General features: G+C 37.2%; 1 protein-coding gene and 1 long non-coding RNA gene across 6 annotated transcripts in view; one reads left to right on the plus strand and one right to left on the minus strand.

The window, feature by feature from the left end:
• The window catches only part of LOC123877246 (IQ motif and SEC7 domain-containing protein 2), a 212255-nt gene extending 195272 nt beyond the window's left edge, over window positions 1–16983 (minus strand). For all 4 annotated transcript variants that reach the window (XM_045923806.1, XM_045923801.1, XM_045923805.1 and 1 more), the window contains exon 1: window positions 16689–16983. The gene's annotated coding sequence lies outside the window, so the exon portion shown is untranslated. The remainder of the gene's footprint in view (window positions 1–16688) is intronic.
• A 2046-nt stretch (window positions 16984–19029) lies between these two features.
• LOC123877262 lies at window positions 19030–20291 on the plus strand. 2 transcript variants are annotated; one of them, XR_006798541.1, is made up of 3 exons: window positions 19030–19146; window positions 19451–19752; window positions 20245–20291. It is a non-coding gene; the product is annotated as an uncharacterized LOC123877262 (long non-coding RNA). The 2 variants fall into 2 exon arrangements; XR_006798540.1 differs by lacking the exon at window positions 20245–20291 and having other exon boundaries at window positions 19580–19745.
• Window positions 20292–22933: the final 2642 nt, after the last annotated feature.

The following is a 22933-nucleotide window of genomic DNA, read 5'->3' on the forward strand; positions in this document are numbered from 1 at the left end:
ATATACCATAACAAAACTACGATTTTTTTTTAAATCCTGTACTTATTTTTAAAAGATACAATATATTGCAAATAAAACATCTGACTGACGCGAAAATGTCAGTCTGTCTGACGGTCTGTTACCTTTTTGCGGCCAATGACTTAACCAATTTTGATGAAATCCGATAAAGTGATATCTTAGCTCCCGAAGGAGGACACATCTTTCTTTTTAGTACCGCAAATCTAAGATTTCCCACGGGATTTAAAAAACCTAAATCCATTCCGAGGAAGTCGCGGTAGTTTAATATACAAAAGTCTAAGTTAAATATGGCAGTAGAAAGTAATTAAAGACTGATAAGCCGTCAGATTTTGACGAATGAGGTGTCTGTCTATCGATCAGTTTCGTCGAAACGCGTGCTATGGGTTCCATTACGTCACTCCGAATCCAACATGGCAGATGATTAAATTTCCGCCAGAGGTGTGGCTACTGGCTATTACAAGGGGAGGGTAGGGTACATAAATAAAAGGAAAAGAAATGCATTGTATTAATGTATTTGAAGACATATTATAGCTTATTGCCCTACGGTACTATACATAAGGGTATTTCAGTCCACCCTACTTTATATTTATATCTATCAGAATTATATACAATATTCAGCCTGTAGACATCCACTGTTGGGTTGGACAAAGAGCTTTCCATGAGCACCCCCGCAACTTCTTGCTGTACCTAGCCATCTAGATCTATAACTTTCTGAGAACGCCATCACGTCTGAAAAATATTTTCTGGTCAGTTCCACTGTGCCTTTAGCTTGCTGATAGTTTAACCTATTTAAATGTGGACGTCCACTGTTATAAGTAGGGCATTCATCAGCACCACCAGCTCCGAACAGCCCTATGCCTTTATCCTTCCAAATTAGGTATCCATATACTTTCTATAAGTGCCTATGAGAATGATCTTTTCGCTGAAAGACAATTCACGGTGGATAACATGAAACATATTATGAACATACTCGTAAGACAAGTGTAAATTAAAAATTTATATTACCCCCGACAAATGAAGGTTACAGTAACTAGAAAAGAGCTAAAAACTTTTGAACGGCTGAACCGATTTTCTTTGATTTCTAAGAACACTCTCGAGCAAGCCACCTTTCAAACAAAAAAAACTAAATTAAAATCGGTTCAATAGTTTAGGAGCTACGATGCCACAGACAGATACACAGATACTCACGTCAAACTTTTATAACACCCCTCTTTTTGGGTCGGGGGTTAAAAAAAACTGACATAAATCGGAGGATGTCCGATTTAAAAAAAAACATGAAAGCAGGGTACCTACCTAGCAAGTAGATGCAGCAAAGCAGTCAACTAAAAGGAGATTACCCAATCAGTACAGAGTCAACTCGCACTCACGTCTGAAAGATATATTATCCAGGGTCACTTGATGGTTTAACCTATTTAAATAACTATATCATTCTATATGTGTAACTACATAAGTGTGACGAAGAGGTCATTACCACCGATCCATATTAAGAGCTATACATACACACAATAAGGCATTGTTTGTGCCTTTCGCTTACGCTTAACTGTTGATCACAAGTCATAATTAAATCGCGGCTAACATTATATTGTGTTTTAATATCAAACGTTCTTGGTGTTACTGTACGAGATATGACTACTTTTAATTTTATAAAACGAAAGTGTGAAAAATTTAACAAAAAAAAATTATTACTTTTTTAAATCACACATAGAAGGTGCTGTCCGTCATTAACTTGGAGTTAGGAATAAAAGTTTTAGGGTATATCTTGCGCGATGGTACGGAACCCTTATGTGCGAGTCAGATTCGCACTTGGCCAGTATTTAACCCCCGACCCAAATAGAGGGGTGTTATAAGTTTGACGTGTGTATTTGTGTATCTGTGTGTGGCATCGTAGCTCCTAAACTAATGAACCGATTTTAATTTAGATTTTTTTTTGTTTGAAAGGTGGCTTGATCGAGAGTGTTCTTAGCTATAATCCAAGAAAATCGGTTCAGCCGTTTGAAAGTTATCAGCTCTTTTCTAGTTACTGTAACCTTCACTTGTCCGGGGTGTTATAAATTTTAAATTTACACTTGTTCATTATGACCTTGTTTGCAGACATGTGCACGCCACTGACTGCTGAGTATGGATCTAGTAGGGGCGTTAAGAACTGATATGATAAGTAGTGTTATTTAAAAATATCACGTTTAAAATACTCTCTCCCGTAGGTTGTGACAAATACGCGTTGGAGTGTAAAGCGGCCGTGCGTCGGTCACCACACCACACTTCGCTGGTTTATCCATGTATTTCTAAATATATAAAAAATCTTCTTTATACCTAAGAACCTTACGCCGAACGTTAGTAATAAAGAGAGCGGTGACAATCATCCTGGTGCAGTGCTTGAGCGACTTTATAAGTAGGAGGTCCCACGGGATCTATACCTCTTAGGAACAAAATTCAAAAATAAAACTTCTAAATGGTCTCTTGTCTAGTAGGAGGCTTTGGCTGTTAGTTACCACCCTACCGCAATCAGCGTTTCGGCTGTGGTTTCGCTACGATTTCGAGTAAAAACTGATTAGCACCGAGAAGACCAAAGAAAAGATGAATCGATTGCGTGAAAGAGGATATGTGTGTAAAAGGAATGGATAATGCGTTGACGTATGACAGAAGTGAGTGGAAGAAAAAGACATACTGTGTTCGCCACAGCGTGGAATAAGGACAGGAAGAACAAGTGTAAAAAAAATTTTCAAAAGAAAAATAAAACCGACTTCAAAAACCAAAAACACTAAAAAGTAGAAAATAATTTTTGTTTAGCTACACATGTAATGTACCTAGGTATGAAGTCGAGCGAGCATATTAAAACAAAATTAGAAATCCAAGAGTGAAGCTCGCCCGACTTCATACCTAGGTACATTACATGTGTAGCTAAACAAAAATTATTTTCTACTTTTTAGTGTTTTTGGTTTTTGAAGTCGGTTTTATTTTTCTTTTGAAAATTTTTTATTTCACAATTTTTAGTGGCCCCACTGTACTATAATATGCTATGCCCAGTTAAAACCCTACTGTTTACTAAGCTATTGTCATACGGTCTTAGTGCGTACGGACGAACATTCAAAACCTACCTTACTAAAATACATAATATAAAAAAACGGACCCTAAAAATGATTTTACCCCCAAACCTTAAAGAAAAATTTAGACAAAATGAGGAAGCAGTATTCAAATTCTGTAAAGTACTACCAATAGAAAAAAAAGTCAAACATACCCTAATTACTCAAAACTACTTTGAATATTATCAAAACTATGTCACACACAGTATTACGACGAGGGCCGTATCGGGACACAAGGTAATTACGACCAAAGCAAACAATTTTTACGGTGAACGAACCACGAATTATCTATTACCAAAATTAATCAACGAATTACCAACTGAAATTAAAACTAAAATAACAAAAAACAACATAAAGTATAAAATCAAGGAATATTTATTAAACACGTCTTCCCTTACGTAAAATATTCAATAATATATACATAATAACAGAAACCCAATTGCTTACATAAATACACGCACACGTATACTACGCATAGTAATTCATAATTACATTCTATAAATATCCTATACTACTTATAGTTTTTATCTAATTTTTATCTACATAGAACAGCCTGTATAGTGAATAAGTCCGGTAACGAGCTGGCTAAGCATCGCCTCGGTGCCGAGCGCCACAAATACCTACCTAATGTTCGTGCGCTGTGCAACCGAGTAGGTACCCTTCCTTGCATAATATAATATTATCTTATACCGACATAATTTTGTATTGAGTGTACTGAGTAGTCTTACCCGTATATCATACAGTTAATTTATAGAGGAATGTGCAGCGCCCAGACAAGTCGCCAAGACTTCAGGGCGCTAAGAATTCAATGTAAATAGTTTTAGAATATTGTAAATACAATAAATAAATAAATAAATAAATTACAGTGATCGCGAGCAATTTGCTCTTATTCATTGAGGAGTTCTGTTCTCCATCGCCGAAGATATTCATCAGATCTTCACCAAATTTATATGGGACCACCTGCACAGTATACCCTTTCAAACAAAAAAAAAATTTTCCAAATCGGTCCAGGGGTCTTTGAGTAATCGGGGAACATACATAAAAAATAAAAAAAAAAATAAAAAAAAAAGATCCCGACGAATTGAGAACCTCCTCCTTTTTTGGAAGTCGGTTAATTAAAAATTTTCAACACCCCCGACCAGTGAAGGTTACAGTAACTAGAAAAGAGCTGATAACTTTCAAACGGCTGAACCGATTTTCTTGGACTATTCCGCGCCTACAATCCAAAGTATCTGAGTTTTCCAAAACATCATTTTCAAATAAATAGGCAACGTCCATCTTGACAGCTTGACATTTGTCAATTGACACTTGAATATTATGAACCTAAGGGTTAAAAGAAGGTTAGTCTTTTCTACAAGAAAACTAGAAAAGAGCTGATAACTTTTAAACGGCTGAACCAATTTTTTTGGATTATAGCTAAGAACACTCTCGATCAAACCACCTTTCAAACAAAAAAAACTAAATTAAAATCGGTTCATTCGTTTAGGCGCTACGATGCCACAGACAGATACACAGATACACAGACACACAGATACACACGTCAAACTTATAACACCCCTCTTTTTGGGTCGGGGGTTAAAAAGACTAAAATATACCTACCTATTCTTTTATCTAGAAAAATTTCGTAAGTTAGAGACCTACGTTCTAGATAAGAGGAGACCTTAATAATATAAAGATGATAAGTAGGTACCACGCGTGTATTAAAATTGAACCTTATTGGTTTGCTTTAAGGATTTTTTAAAGCTAATAAAATTAGTATGTCGGTGACGCGACCTTGAAGTTTTTATCCATCCCAAAGGCGCCCAGCCAAGGAAAGAGGTGTAACCTTAAGAAGCTTCCCTTCAAAAACCTGCCATGTTTTCCCTCTATACGTGGAAGGTTCCGCAAATATCTCTTCTACTAATAAACAAGGCGTGACACAGCTGTGGACGGACGACTTGTTTCACAGCCGGCTGAGCAATTATTGCAATCTCTTTACGTCTAATGGCCAGCCATTTTCTGCTAAGGCATTTGTGAAATTTCTACTAGAAGTTGACCAATATTTTGCGGCTTCTTATAAAGAAATTATAATTATTTATAGTATAGAAGCAGGCGTTATTTTGCGGAAGTCCATTATATACAAGGAACCAAAAGCTTAATTTGCTATAACCCGCTAAACCAAACAAATCTGTATGGTGCAACCGGTGCAACATGCAGCATGCGACATGCACCGCCCGCCCTCCCACTGATAAACATGCAGGAAAAGCCAGCCACCAAGCAAGAAGTGTCATAAAAGATGCTCAATAGTCAGCTTTCCCGACTAGTCGGCCCATCTCTAGTAACATTTTAGACACTTTGACCTTTAAATGTCGAAAAATGCTACTTAATTGACTTTTTAGTTAAAATAACTTTTCGTTCTAAAAACTTGCTTCTTTTTTTATTAAATAAGTAAGTAAGTAAGTATAAAAGGTTAAAAATTTTGCATACTTTCAGTTTTTATACTGGGAGAAAAAGTTACTCGTGTAACTGAATTTTTTTAGAAGGTCGATCGCTTCACCAGAAGTTATCAATAATTCAGAACTTACTCATTTTTTTTTTAATTTCTCCTTCATATAGTCCGATCTTTTTTCTCCTATATACAAGTTAACTCTTGACTACGATCTCGCCTGGTGGTAAGTGACGATAAAGTCTAAGGGTGAGATTTATAGAGCGCACTTTGACGATGCTCAGACTTAAGACTGAGTTAAAACGAGACAGATTTATGTGAGAGATATATAAAGTACAACCAAATTAATAATGCGCATGCAGATCTTCGCTAATTGTCGTATTCCCAGAATTGAATCGTAAGAGGCCTAAACAATTCACTTGCATTTTGCACCTTGTTATAAACAAATAGGAGTCAATATCATGTGTATCATACGACCGTTGCCGAACAGTGACGAAGATTTCTATGCGCATTATTAATTTGGTTGTACTGTACATCGGTCTTGTTTTAACTCTGTTTTAAGTCTAAGCAAATTCGGAGTTCGGTCTATAGATCTCACCAGCTAACCACCCAACCAGCTAACTTTGCAAGGGTTTTTAATTTTTTATGCGACATCGTACCAGAAAGCGAAATTGCTTGGCGGCACAGCTTTGCCAGTAGGGTGGTAACTAGAGGGAACTAACCCTCTAGTTACCACCTACCAGCAACCGGGACCTCCGACTCCTGAAGACCACAGCGCTCACCAGTCACCACTGCGCCAGGCAAGTCGTCGATATTCGCCAGGGAGGCGTAATAAGTAATTCTTTTTTCCTGTAATTTCTATCTCGAATTTTCTTTCGCCTAATCTTTTATTAGGCAAGGTAAACTTTTCCAATTATGTCATCCTATCCTCAAGTAAGTTAGTATTTTCTTTTGACTCAAAGCTGGAAAGGTAAAATGAATATTTCCCTGGGAAACTTCTTTGTTCAATCAAGTGGATATTTAATAGAAAAAATACCTACCTGTCCTTTATTATAAATCCTTATAAAATCTCAAGTACATTCTTACCTTTTATCATAATTCGAAGTTATTCGAACATTTCTGGATGGAGAGATCGATATTTAATATCAAATTTCTCAAGCTTCCTTTTTACAATAAATATTTTAAAGATTAAACTCTCGATAAACCTCTACGCGTTGTGAATTGATCTACTTATATCCGTTTAGTACCTACCCATACGAGGACATTTTTAATAACTTGTAAAATTAGTTAAATTAAACCTGCTCTTCTGACTTACGCTTTTAGTAGGTCGATCGAGAAGACAAATACTTCGCTTTGGTAGTCTTTGAGGTAGGTACGCGACCGCAATGCGCGACGGGTACATGTGATTATGTCGCGCGATTATATGCAAAGTATTATATAATGTAGGCACCTACTACACGTCGTGGTCGCTTATCTCAAATGCTCTCCATAGATTTCTTAGGTCCCGGCCACATTAACGGCAAACAACGCGATGTTCAACGACGTTTCCCGTTAAACATAGATGTAGCCACGATCAACGTAGGTACAACGGCATTCACAATGTTTGGCTTTAGACCATTTTACCAATTCAATTAGCATTAGTTGATTATCGCGATAATTATGGCGTTGTTGAGCATTGACGTTAACCGTAATTACGTGGCAACATAAGGTAGGATTAGGAGTAGATATCTCAAAGTCTATCTTTAAATTGTAGTAGTCGGCTTACTGTAAAAGATAAAACTACTAAATTACTTTTAATACCGTCAATATAGCCATTCGAATAGTTTTATGACCTGCAGTAAATTATAGCTAGTTTGATAAGAAAGGAATTTCAAGAACTATTATATTATATCCCTCTGATAACCTAGCTAAGTAGACAATTCTTGATAAGCTAACACAGTTAAATCGAATGTCAATGACAATATAAGTAATCCACATAACACAATTGAATGCTCCTATGATGCAACACCCCACACTTACAGTTGCAGTGTTATTGTTCGACCGACCAACTTGAATAGAGCTCTCTTCAGCGAATCCAAAGTAATTAACTGTATGGAACGGGTGGGTCTCGCTTAATTGGCTATATTGTATACCTGGACCGCTTAGTTTTGAGCTTTGACGCCACACACGTTTATAAACAAAGTGGAAATATACACTCACGACAAGTCACTCTCGTAAAGCTACTAACTAGCTTTAGTCACAACAGAACTGAATATAATATTATAGAAGTAGGTAGGTGCCTATTACTTTAGTTAAGTAGATATTCCATTCTGTTTAGAAAAACATGTTTTTTAGGGTTCCGTATTTTAAGGAATATTAGCCTTTTTAATCATGACTGAAATTCCCCTTAGCGTTAAGCGTAAAGCTTGTCCCAGGAGTGGGTACGACAATAGTGCAACGGGTGGGGTTTGAACCGCCGACCTTTCGGATTTCAGTCCGCTCGCTTGTACGATGGTACGGAACCCTTCGTATACGAGTCCAACTCGCACTTAACCAGTTTTTTCACATGCTGTGAAATCGTCCAGCTTTAGTAATAACCCAGAACCCTAGCAACTTTTATTCAAGCGCCGCTGTTGTCAATGTGAGAATACGTCCATAACTCCATAGACAATGTAGAGCAAGAACATCGGTCTCCATACGCCCGTTGCAAGACTCGGCCTCTTTCGCGCAAACTTTGTGAACTAGTGTTACGCTATCAAGATCGCGTCGATTCTATTCAATTGTAATGAACTTACCCACGTTCATTGAATAAAAACAGTTAGATAACAAACTGTTTACTGTATAGTGCTTCCACTTTGCGACCCCGCTAAAGTTCCTTCCGAATTTTTAACACTCGACCAAAAGAGGGGTGTTATAAGTTTGACGTGTGTATCTCAGTATCTGTGTATCTGTATGTGGCATCGTAGCTCCTAAACTAATGAACCGATTTTAATTTAGCTTTTTTTTGTTTGAAAGGTGGCTTGATCGAGTGTGTTCTTAGCTATAATCCAAGAAAATCGGTTCAGCCGTTTGACAGTCATCAGCTCTTTTCTAGTTACTGTAACCTTCACTTGTCGGGGGTGTTATAAATTTTTAATTGACACTTGTATTCCAGCGTTATGCTAAGCTCTTGCTAAGATCAATAGAAATATCGCTGTAATGGTATTAAGTAACTATTAGCACATTGGAATACTATTATGACGTGAAAACACGCACCATACCCGTGCGGATAAAACGCCGAAGAGAATTTTCGCTTGCGGAACTCCACTAGGTTTTTTGATTTTGCTAATTTACTATATCTACAGGCGCCCCAGATTTACTATGTTACATAATAATTATCATAACTAATTCAGTCCTTGATTACATGGTCCTTGATTGGTGTCGTTGGTTTACAAGTTGCTACAAAATCGCCTTAAATCCTATCCTAAATCGGGTTTAGTAAATATTTGATATAGCTTTGAAAAAAAATTAAGTATTTGTACTTAATTGTGTTAAGGTCAACGAATTAAATACATCAGATTTACTTATTAAGTAAAATAACTAAACACAATAGCATAATTAAGATATTTTGTTTCCAATTGCAAAGCGCCGAGGTTTTCCAGCAAGCAAGCAATTATTTTAGATCGCAGATAAAAGTTTTAATGTTATGTTTGTAACTCTAGGCTAGTGACCTTAGAGCAGTGCTGTTTCTTTATTTTGTCTTACCTTCACTTAATAACAATTGAATAGGAATGTTTCCTAGGTCAAAAATAACTTATTTCTCAGTAATTATGGAGGGTACTTCCAAAATACGTAAAACCCACGTCAACTAGCCATGGCTGTAGTTACAACAATGCATTGTAGCTGTTGGAACTGGCTGTAAACTAAATTGTTTACGTATAAATTCAAAATATCACAACAGTAGCCAATAGTGAGCGAGCGTCCACCAATCAGAGGTAATTGCGATCATGACATTATACCTGTCATTCTACCGCAATCGAGCAGCCGAGACCATTCCCATATATAAATTCCCAAACTGAAGTTAGATGTGTGTTTTGGCTCAAAAATGCGAAACCACACACACACATTTCTGACTAGCTAATGCCCGCAGCTTCGCCCGCGTGACAAAAATTTTAAAAACGTAAAAACGTGTGATTCAGTTATGGTATCGTTCAAATAACCATAACATGAGCTTAATATGAGGTAGTTATTTCGAAATTACAGACAGACACTCCAATTTTATTTATTAGTATAGCTTCTTTTTACGCAGCGTGGTCCACATTTTAATTCACATCTGTTCTTTTTAAGGCAGTATTTTAAAGCTTAGAGCATTAACCGCATTGTAAAAGGATGTAGTAAACAAAAATCAGGCCTTTTACGAACTTTCCGTTTACGGCGTTCGCACCATATTAGAATTAATGTTTTCGGGTAAAATAATAGGAATGGACGTTGAACTCATATTTTTCTATTAAATAAGAGCATTTTTATACTATCCGATGCGATATATCGTAAAAGGTTACAAAATTACAACCGTACCGCACCAACTTCCCTTAACCACCTAAGTAAAGATCAGGCACTTTGACCATCCGCTGTGCCAGATCATTCCTCTCAGGGACTTACAATTGTGGAACAACCTCCCTCTCCGGCAGTGTTCCCAGTTCCTACTAAATTTCGATATGGAGTTATTCAAGGCGGATCAACCAACTCCTAATAAGTTAGCAACACTTTAGCAGTTTTTCTGGAGCTCATTCAGCATCAGGTGCTTTGCCTGCTCGTTTGCTCGTTATTCATATATTAATTAAATAAAAAAAATTAAATGTAATTAATATTAATTAAATACAATAAAAAATGTGTATTTATTCCAAAATATATCATTGCGGATAGTGGTGCTTCATTTAGTTGTACTCAAAACTAACATAATTACGTAGCTTACTTTTCGATTGGCATGATTACACAAGTAGATTCATCTACAGTCTACACAATGTTTCTTGTGAAAAAATATATTATGCCCCTATTTAGTTTTTAGTACTTAAGTACATACAAGATATCGGATCGGATAGTTAGCAAACACAACGCACAAGCACAGTATACGCTTATGGTAATAACTACTAGTTCCAGTAGATAGCCATAGAAGGAAAGTCCGAAAGTGCTTTGTTTAACAATTTATTAAACTCTTCATTAAGTAGTCATTTGAAGCATCCTGCTTTAGTTTTTAGGGTTCCGTACGTGAAAAGGAAAAACGGAACCCTTACAAGATCACTTGATGGTAACCACTACCTAACTAACCAGACTAACCCGATTAACTCAACGGGCTGTGGAGTTGAAGTGGCAATGGGCAGGACACATAGTTTGAAAATCCGATAGACGTTGGGGGTCCAAAGGTGCAAGAATAGCAACTTTCCACGAGAAAGCGCAGCGTTGGAAGACCCTGGACTAGATTGACGGAAGACATCAGACGAGTTGCAGCACCTGGATTCAGGCGGACGCAATTTTTCATCCAAGACCCGTAATGAATCCACCTGATTTTGTGATCTATGCCTATCACACTATCACACTAATATTATAAAGGCGAAAGTTTGTGTGTATGTGTGTGTGTGTGTGTGTATGTTTGTTACACCTTCACGCAAAAACTACTGGACGGATTGGGCTGAAATTTAGAGTGGGGATAGATTATACCCTGGATTAGCACATAGGCTACTTTTTAACCCGGAAAGCAAAGAGATCCCACGGGATTTTTGAAAACCTACATCCACACGAACAATGTCGCGAAGCCAAGTCGAAAAGCTAGCGAAAATAACCAGAAAGAAAGATCAAATATAGAAAGATAAAATATTTTTACCCGACTGCGGCAAAGCCAAAAGGAAGGATTATGATTTTAGCAGTCTATGTATATGTATGTTTGTATCCAGATTCTGTGTGTCCCACCGCAGCGCCTAAACTACTGGGCTTATTTTAATGAATGAGGTGTCAATTGATTCGTTGTAAAGGTCCGGGTGACATAGGCTACATTTTATACGAAAAAATTGACCTAACGAATATTACATCAAAAAAAGTGGGGGGCCTCCAAAATTTTTTTTTGCCATTGTATAAGTGGGATGTCAAATGAAAGAGGAGAAAATTGAGTTCAGGAATATAAATGTACCTACTACAACATTAAAATATACCGAGCGACAGAAAAACAATTTTACTATAATATTTCAGCGTTTATTGAGACGATCGCAGTCGGGTTTTAGTTTTCAACTTTTTTTACTCAGTAGGTACCTACTTAGTTTTTTTTTATCCCAGTTTAGAACTCAAAAATAGTCGCCAGTGAAGTCTTCAAAATGCATATTATACGTGTATGTCTGTGTAAAATGTAAACATGGTCTGAACCGCATGTCAGATATAAAAAAATAACACAGTCACTTAGGGCGTTGCTCTGCGCGTCAAAGGAATACTAATTTTAGTTTATCTCTTGCGTGCCATCTTAAGGCTGTTTTCTCTTATTTACCGGTTCGATGTAATGAGTTACTTATAGTGGTCTTGGATGTTGATGCTGATGCATCAGCTTTTTTTGTAACTTGGTTAAGCACCTATATTAATTAAGTCGACAGCCATGCCTTGTACTAACTTCTATTAATAGGGATGATTTAGTCAAATCAGTGACTTTTTACCAAACATCAAAACGCTCGCTTAGTAAGGGAGCTCGTATGAAATTCACAGATGTGACGTCATAGACATTTGACATAATTTGACTAATCGATTTCGCATCGATAAAGCTCATAAAATATTTCTCTTAGAGTCGAAAACTTTTTTTTAAATAACTAAATGGGCTTGCACTTGACTGCAATCATACCAGAAGGTCCCGATTTACTCTTCTTTTAAAGGAAGGACATCCCATATTCTAGCAGTGCGAATTAGAAACGAGGTAGCAAATCGCTTCGTAGGGGTCCGTGGAATTTCGACTATGTAGGGATGCAGACCTTAGCGATGCCTAGTGGTTCGATAGTAAAATGACGAGGGGGGAGGGGAACTAGGTCGAATAGTTCCTTAGCACACTCTCCCAAATATATTTTATACTAGCTATTACCCGCGGTTTCGCTCGCTTAGTTGGGTGATTATTTGTACGACAGGTTGAACGATTTGTTGTGCGATTAGTTGTACGACTGGTTGAGCGACTTGTTGTGCGATTAGTTAAGCGATTTGTGTGTGATTAGTTGTACGACTGGTTGAGCGACTAGTTGTGCGACTGGCTGAGCGATTTTATTTACGACTGGTTGTGCGACTGTTTGTACGATGGTTTTACGATTAGTTGTTCGATTGTTTTTACGATTGGCTGTGCTATCGCTTGTGCGATTTGTTGCGCAATTTGTGTACCGTTCAAATAACCGTATGAGCTGAATATGAGATAGTTATTTTGAAATTACAGACAGACACTTCAATTTTATTTATTACAAAGAATAGATATAAAACACCAACAGACAGGCAACCTGGCGCCGATGTTCCAAACGCTGAAGCTTAGAAATAACCAGATCTTGGTCGCCAATGAGTCTTCTAGCAAGACGATCCACCAAATCCAATGCATCAAGCTGGTACTTGGCAAAACCAGCCATCTGCTGCAGTACTCCAGGCAAGATCGAACTTGAGTCATTATAATAGCTGTCGGTAACTCTGTCACATCTGTTTGTAGACTAGAAAGAGTTAAATGAACATTCTATAGTAACAAGTGTAAATTAAAAATTTATAACACCCCCGACGATCCAAAGTATTTGAGTTTTCCAAAACATCATTTTCAAATAAATAATTATGTATTTAGGCAACGTCCATCTTGACATTTGTCTATTCACTATTGACATAATATTATGAACCTAACGGTTATCTAACCTTCTTTTCTACAAGAAAACTAGAAAAGAGCTGATAACTCTTAAACGGCTGAACCAATTTTTTTAGATTATAGCTAGGGACACTCTCGATCAAGCCACCTTTCAAACAAAAAAAACTAAATTAAAATCGGTTCATTCGTTTAGGCGCTACGATGCCACAGACAGATACACAGATACACAGATACACACGTCAAACTTATAACACCCCTCTTTTTGGGTCGGGGGTTAAAAATGCATAGATAACAGACTGCGCTAGCACAAAACTGACGCAATTGTTTCAAAACAAGGTTAATTGGTCAATAGTTATCGAGTTATTTTACCTACAATTTTAGATCTCGACTAATGAGTTCTATTTTTTGTTTATTAAAATTAACAGAATGGTGCTTGACTGCAAACTTACGTCATTGAAATTTCAAAATGATGCAGTTTGGGGGCTTGAACATATAATTGGCCAATCTAAGCAATTTGCCTAGCCCGTTCAATTTAGCACATAAAATAGGGGTTAGGTTACAATAATTCGCATAGACTTAAAAATTGGTATGAATGCTGGAAACACCATTATAAATGAGTTGTGAAAAGTCCCATCGACACAGTAACGACAGTTGTAATTTGTAACGGTGAGGCTTCGATTATTATTATTCAAAGTCAAAGTCATAGTTCACAAAATAGGGTTTTTTGCATATTCCAGCTTAATTGAAAGATTTAATAATAAAGTATAATAAATAAGTAATGTTTTTACACTTTTTTACACACTGAGATATAGTAATTTTAAAAGTTGAAAAAGTGCAGTTTATGTACCATTATGAAACTAAAAACACAATTTTATTTAGTTTTTACATCTACATCTGTCTATTAGTCATATTATTTACTATGCTAATCTATTCTGAGCTATGACATTAATATTATTACTTATTAGCCATAAATTACACAATAAGCATTGATTTTGAATTATGTAACTTTATTAACAAACAAGGAAATGTGATACATTGATTTAGTCCATAAATTATAATCACATAACTAAGTAGGTAAGGTATGTTACTTAATTATTAATATTCATATAAGAATTTAAATAATTACTTATATTTAAGGAAAGTGGACTGCAAATACTAACTTACTTGTTAAGTACTAACTTAATATTATACCTACTTAATTCCCTCCTTGGGTCATTCTAAGTTAAGAGGTACAGATTAAATAGTACAAGGACCAACATCTTAGAAATATCTTGATCATGGAACATCTCTCTCATCTAATAATAAACAGTTCACCCTTAACAGTCAGGGTGTTAAAATAAACCAAATACAAAGTGTTAAAAGACTAAGTAATACAGTAAGGTGATGAATGACGTTTACTAAGCAAGGCTCAAAGTTAATCAAATTAATCGGATTTGTTGTATAAACCCACATTGATAGCTACTTAAGTACTATTTTATAAATGCAAAAGGAGCTATTACTATAATACCTTTATGCTACTTTTCACTGCCAAATTGCTGAACCAATCTTGATGAAACTTAGCATAATGATAACCTTGTATTCTTGAGTCCATTATGGCCTTCTTTTTAGCATGTGAAAATATCACACCATATTAGAAGTATATGTGTGTCTTAGGGAAACTAAAATATTTAAGTAAAATACTTTTTGGTTACTTTAGTGAGAATTAAAATAAGTGTAATCCAGTCTGTCTGTCTGTTCAACAGTTTATGACGAAATTTAGTCAAGATATTAGCTTGCATCCTAGCATTGCTTGCATTGAATATAGGCTACTTTTTGTCCAGGAAAACGAAAGAGTTCCCATGGGATTTTTGAAAACCTAAACCCATCTGGTGGAATCACAGGTACCTACCTATCATTTATTTAGTAAAGAGATAGATTACTTCCTGGAGAAAGGCATAGACAACTTTTTAGCCTGGACAATGGATATAGAATTAAAAAATCCAAATCTAAAGTGGCGGGCATCACCCAGTAGTAGTTTATTAATAAATCATCAAATAAACCTCTTAGAATGTAAGCAAATTATACTTTAACTTAACTAAGTACTGTGTTATTTAAAATTTTCAGTCAGAAATTACTTAGGTAGTTATATTTTTACTTTCATGTTGCAGATGAACCGGCAAGCAATTTCATCTTTGCCACCTGGGTGCCTGGTGCAATTTGAGCGCCCGTTGTACCAGATCCTTTTTTCCATGCACATGCAAACTGTGGAATCAACTCCCATCAGCGGTGTTCCCACTAGATTACAATGTGGTGTTATTCAAAGGGCCGACCAACAAATTTCTGAAAGGCCAGAAACTTCTGGTGCTGCAAATGTTCATGGACGGCTGTAATCACTTAACAATAGGTGACCCGTCTGCTTGTTTGCTCTGCATTATATTTAAAAAAAAAGATCTCACAAGTAATGTTTAGACTATAGTTAGATTTAGGTAGGTACCTAATTATGAGAGGAGTATAATATCCACATATAAGTAGGATATTGAAGTAAGACATTATCGTCATCATGATCAACCCATCGTCAGCCTCACTACAAAGTATAGCATCCCCTCTCAGAGTGAGAAGAGTTTTCGCAGACCACGGCCGTTTGCGACGTGCCTGCCAAATATTTGTAAAGTCTAATTGAATAAATATTAATATTAATAAAGTTATTAATCCATTGGCCATGTACCTACCGCCTAAATATTCGTTTTTTAAATTCTACCAACTACAAAGTAGCTGTTAAAAACCCTTGACTGGAATCTCACCTGGTGGTAAGTGATAAAACAGTCTAAGATGGAAACAGGCTAACATAGAAAGTTTATAGCAGATTTTATTTCTAGTATCTACACAGAATAATACCGGAGCAGATCGGTAGGGAGTAATAGCCACGGCCGAAGCCGCTCACTAGACTAATTACAAGGTGAGCCATCCGGGACTCGAACTTGGGAAGTCCTATTTATATGATCACAGCGCTCACCACTGTACCAGGGAAGTCGTAGCATATTTTAACTGGAAAACTGTAAAAAAGTTCACCTGCTTAACTATGACTACGATCTGCGATCTTTCTTGTTTCTTGCCGACCAACTAGATATCTAGTTGACCAGAACTAATAATAACGCAAGAGAAAGAAATAACTTGAGTGTTTTAAGTCATTATTCACGTAAAAACAGTTAAGGCAATCATGCGCTTCAATACCATATTAAACAAATTATGTTTACTCAGTAACTCACGTTAGATTACTTAGGTACCTTTAATGAATCGTGTAACAAAGGCTGGTAAATTAAAAGCCGAATAGGCGGCCAATCGGGAATAAAAGGGGGCAAATATTGATTGTACTCACAACAAAAATTCTGCCGGCAAACTTCATGTAATCCCAAGAATTACGTGCACTGTACCATGTTTCTAACACAAAATCTGTAACTCACGGACACCAAAAACCATTGCACTTAGATTTACGATAAACAAACACACTATTTCGTATTTATTTCAGTCACAACATTGAAGAAAACATTTAGCAATATACGATAAATCCGTTCGTTCCAACAAGACAAACAACTTCTAGCAGAAGCGATTTCAAACTGACAGAAAGGAACAAATCGGCTCCATCGGCCCATAGAGCATAGACACGAGCGCGCTTTGTCTGTATTCTGTATTGACTCCACCCGCTTCAAAATCACTTTCTGTATAATGCAGCAAAATAGAAATGCCACTTGAATGTTGAGTGAGTTCTTATTTTTAGTGACCATTCATTATAGCCATGTTATATCTACGACATCTATTGGTAACTTTAGTTACTTTTTGATTCGAAAGGGTTGTTCAAAGATGGTTCAACGTAGTACCACGTGCTTACTTGCTTTGTTTTTGTGTTTTAGTTCGTACAGTTATACATAGATGACGCTGCCTGAACTGAGATTAATGTAGTTCATACAAACATTCATAGATGGCACTTTTAACACCTATTTTTGATTTCTCTAATCTCCCCCGAGCCCGATCCAAAAAGTGGGGTGTTATAAGTTTGACGTGTGTATCTCTGTATCTGTCTGTGACATCGTAGCTCCTAAACTAATGACATGATTTTAATTTAGTTTATTTTGTTTGAAAGGTGGCTTGATCGAGAGTGTTCTTAGCTATAATCCAAGAAAATCGGTTCAGCCGTTTGAAAGTTATCAGCTCTTTTCCAGTTACTGCTCATTCCATTCCCATAAACTGATAAAAGTAGCGTTTTTCCGGTATGCAAGCTATCTCTGTAGATACCTTTCCTCAAAATCGGTTTAGCGGATGGGCCGTAACGTGTAACAAACAGACAGAGACTATCAGATAGATACACCTAGCTCCAGTACTCATAGAGCTGAGGTAGACTACAAACTCGAAATATGGGATAGACCGTAAGTCAATCGGCGCGGGCAGGAATCGAGATCGTTCCCATAGAATCAACAGTTCTTTTTCGTTTTTTTTTTTTCTGTCACTTTTCAAATCGTAAACTTGCGGGGTCAATAAGAAAAAACCGGCCAAGTGCGAGTCAGACTTGCGCACCGAGGGTTCCATACTCGGCTATATTTTTCGACATTTTGCACGATAAATGAAAAACTATTATGCAAAAAAATAAAAATAAAATCTGTTTTATATTGTACAAGTGAAACCCTTTCATATGATACCCCACTTAGTATAATTATCTTACTATGAAAATTTAAACATTTTAATTTTTTTTTAATGATGTAACCACAAATTCACGGTTTTCGGATTTATTCCTTTACCTATGCTATAAGACCTACCTACCTGCCTTTCTTGATTCTAGGTCAACGGTAAGTACCCTATAGGTTTTCTTGACAGACACGACAGACGGGCGGACAGACAGACTATAAAGTGTTCCTTTAAGGGTTTTTCCTTTTGAGGTACGGATGTAGAGGCATGCAGCCTCTTTTAAGACCGGCAGCTGCGAAGAAAGCAACACACTTTGCAGCTGTCAGTTAGAGAACACAATTTGAATTCGGAGCGATTCAAATATCTTGCTGGCCTGGACGAACCCCGGGCAGCGCATTCAACGAATTCACTTCTGATTATCAAGACCGAAACACCTCGTTTTTCTACCACAGTTTTAATTGTAACCCAAGCACATATTGTAAATACAGCCCAAGTAATACAAGTTAATATGTAGCGGTATCTTTATTTATCAAGTTATCTATCATACGCTGCATGGCTGCTACATATTCTGGTGACCCCGCAAGCATATGGGTGACCGCCGAGAAGAACACGCAAGCATATACATATTCTGATGACCGCCGAGAAGAACACGTAAGCATATGGGTATTGCTGCCATAATAGTTGGCTCGCTACAACTGAACCTTTGAACCCTTTGGACCCGACACGCTGGTTCATACTTCATACATGCCTCGTGAGGACATATCCGAGGCGCTCTAAGGAGGATCCAGGTTCTATAAAAACATTACTTTTTTCTTCTGTGCTGCAAAACATATTCGAGCAATTATTGTGTCATTTATTTTTCATTTTTTTGGTGAAAGACATTTTGGAGTGACAATTGACTTTTTAAATTTTAAATTCCGTATAAGAACTTTTCTTCTTCACGCATAAACAATAGAGACATTAAGTGACTTTGAACTTTCAAAATCTGAAAAATGAATATTTGTAAACATTTAATATTTTATTTTATATTTTTGATATTATTCATTTTGTAATTTTTTATGTTGTGATTCTTTTTATTTTGTGTAAGGTTTTCAGCTATTTAAAATGGAACAGAGGGTCCGGCAGCTTAATTATTAATGACGAAGTGCTAGGGAATCGTAAGCCGTCCCAGTTTCTTCGTCATATATGTTCCCTGGCTGGTCACGTACCTACTTACCGACCAGATTTTTGTTTACCTCAGCTATGGATGCGCCGCTTGCCACAATATTTGCAAGCCATATTAGCTGCGCAGTCCAAAATTTCATTTGATAAGGTTGCCGAACTGGCAGACTGAATTTTAGAGGTCCCCCCCTGGCATCATGGCACCTTTTACTTATATTGGCACTTTATAATACGCGATGTTAACACCGCTATTATAGGAGCCGCTTTCTTATCATATTTTAATTTATTGCCAAATTGCAGAAGCGGTCGGCTGATCGACAACACGACTGGTCTTTCTTATATGGCATCCATAACTACGGATGACCAGGTTAGCGTAAAAACCATAAATGGTAAGCATGAAATATTATTCAAGTTTCCTGCTATTTTAAGGCCTCCAGGCCCTGTGCGTGAGATCAAACATACCACGGTGCACCTCATCCGAACGACGGATGGTCCGCCGGTATCGTGTCGTCCACGCCGCCTAGGCCCTCACAAATTAGCCATCAAGGATCTTCAGGAGTTTCCCTTGCCGAAGACGGTACAAGGTCTTCGAAGATTCCTCGGTATGGTGATTATTTATCATAAGTTTTACCGGGCATAGCCCACAGTACCTCTCCACTCATTGATGCTCTGTCAGCCATTCAAGGTAAAGGCGACAAGCCGTTTACTTGGGCACCTGACTTAGAGCGTTGTTTCAACTCGTGCAAGGAGAGTTTAGCTAACGCAACTCTGTTAGCTCATCCAGTCGCCGACGCTCAACTCGGGTTATTTACCGATGCGTCTAGCTCTCATGTCGGCGCTTGTTTACAACAAGTTAATAAGGCTTGGCAACTAATTGCATTTTTTTTAGCTAAAAAAGCTAAACTGCAATTTGTCCACAAACCCTTATTATACGTTTTCACTCAACGGCGTGAGAAACTTCCGCCTGTACAATTAAATCAATATATATTTATTCCACACGTTCCAGTCGTACGGTTCGCTTCCTCGTACCCTATCATGCCGCTTAGCAAATAATTTATTAATCTTTTTCTTTTCTCTTCTTTTTCACTCCGTAGGGGGGTGATGTAGAGGCATGCAGCCTCTTTTAAGACCGGCAGCTGCGAAGAAAGCAACACACTTTGCAGCTGTCAGTTAGAGAACACAATTTGAATTCGGAGCGATTCAAATATCTTGCTGGCCTGGACGAACCCCGGGCAGCGCATTCAACGAATTCACTTCTGATTATCAAGACCGAAACACCTCGTTTTTCTACCACAGTTTTAATTGTAACCCAAGCACATATTGTAAATACAGCCCAAGTAATACAAGTTAATATGTAGCGGTATCTTTATTTATCAAGTTATCTATCATACGCTGCATGGCTGCTACACGGAACCCTAAAAAAAAGGTTTGGAAGGAAAAATGAACGGTTACATTGACTTCCGCCAGAATTGACCGCTGGCTGGCGACGAGGGCATTAGGGCGCGAATTCGACAGAGGAATTCATGGAGACGACATTGCTTGAAAATAATCATATTACACTCACTCTGTAAGAGGGGTCTCTCCGTCACTCGCTTCATACAAACGTAGTTCCAATTTCATTTCAATATTAAGCAACCAAAGACCATGAAATGCAGACATATTCTAGAAACTAATATCTATGTGTGTGGTTTTCCAGATTTCTGTAAAAATATTCGGCTTCTAAGTTACGCGGGTCTTAAAAATTTACATACAAATCTTTGAGCCCCTGTAATTTTAAAAGTACGTATTTTTAGAAAAATCTAAAACACCACAGACACAGATATTAGTTTCTAGAATATGTCTGCAAAATTTCATGGACTTTGGTTGCTTAATATTCAAATGAAATTGGAACTACGATTGTATGAAGCGAGTGACGGAGGGAGCCCTGTTTAAGTTAATATTATTATGTAAATGTTAATTCAATTAGTTTTAAGATATTTGTAGTGTTAATAGTGATCAAATAAAAAGTTTTCAAATATTAATATTTACCTATTTGTTACGCAGGCATAGTCAGGCCCAATGCTACTGCTTGGCGTTCCTACAGTCCGCGGAAATTGACACCTAACGGCCGGTTCACACATGTCTCCGTTTTACTGTTCCATTTTATCGTGTACGTTTTTTTTTCGTCGATGGCGTATGTAGTTGTATGAGCGACTTCACACATGGCACAGTATTCTGTATACAGTAAAAAATATCGTCCCGTAAAAAAATGACATTCCGTTTTGTCATCGAATACTGGACGGACGGAACGGAAAATATACGGATACGTAGAATTTTAACGGCTTTATCCATCCTTGTAGAATAGCGGCGGTATACTGCGAGTTTTCTGTTCACACACCGTATCCAGTAATGACGGATCCGTTGAACGTTATACAGTGCCTATGTGTGAACAGAGCATAAATTTATGACGTATCCGTTAAAAACGTACCAATAATACGGACTCCCATGTGTGAACGGGCCGTAACGCGACAGAATTCGGCTACTGGCTAGAGACACATCACGCTAATAATATTAGCTATAGAAGCCTCCGCCACAAATCGACAACGAGCAATTAGAATATTATTATGTAATAGTTAGTATATAATATATGTAAATAGCAATAAAATTAGGATAAAGAAATGGTGTTTCCTTTCGCACCCCCCGCAGTCGCATCCAATAGAACTAATTGATTCAATAAAAATGACTAACAAGTTTGACAAGTAATTCACTATGATAAGCGCACGCTTGACTACGGTCACACATGATGGGAAGTGATAATGGAACCTAAAATGGGACGCGTTTGCCTAGATTCTAGAAGGTACCGAGTTATTGATCCCGGAAGAGTACTCTAAATGTAGGTATAAAGAATGATAACGTAAAGCGTTTCCTACGCGTGGAAGGAATGTTAACCTTAAGTCTTTCGCTTTTATAATATTAGTGTGATAACGTCTCTACTATTTCTTTGTTCTGACCGTGAAGAATGTTATTAAGTGGGTGAGCAGAAGAGTAAAAGAAACAAAAATATCTCTATCTATCGGCTTAGACGTGATAATTAGTAGATATGGACCCCGCCAGGGGGCAACGCATTCCCCGATATTAAAAATCACACCCACGTAAAAACAACCTTTTTGAAATGAACTTTGAAAGTTAGATGAAGTTACCCAGTCTCTTTCTTAGACTTATCGAGGAATAAGTAGTAGAACAAGGAAATTGCGTCGTGTCGGCAACTGATAGATGTTCACCTAGGATTGTCAGATGCCCCGTATTTTACAGGTTACCCCGAATTTTACGGTATGATAAAACAGAAACCCGTAATTTCGAAAATAAAATACGGGGTCAATAACGCTCCCATATTTTGTACAAATTCAGTCGGAGCTGGCTGGCGAGACTGACCCCTGATGTTTTGTCCAGTAAAAAGAATATTTTCCTTGAGCGGCAATGCGTGGACCAATACCCGCGTAGCCGAAATCGACTCAATATTGATACTGTGAAGGCGGAATTACAAGTTAAATGTAATTTTCAGTTAACATGCAATGATATATGTTTTATACTTTTGCATCACAAAATGCTGTTTCTTCAAACAATAAGTATTTTAAAGAGAAATACAAGAAATGGCGACAGACTGGTCATTGCACATAGGTTTTTTAATGCATCTTACGGAAAATGCAGCTATGTCATGTGTATAAAAATATTTAATAAGCTCCCTCCCGGCTTACGGATATTACCCCTCCAACAATTTAAAAAGAATCCTTTTACATGGCTCAC

Source organism: Maniola jurtina, chromosome 23 (genome assembly GCF_905333055.1).
Source record: "Maniola jurtina chromosome 23, ilManJurt1.1, whole genome shotgun sequence".
Taxonomy (NCBI): Eukaryota; Metazoa; Arthropoda; class Insecta; order Lepidoptera; family Nymphalidae; genus Maniola; species Maniola jurtina.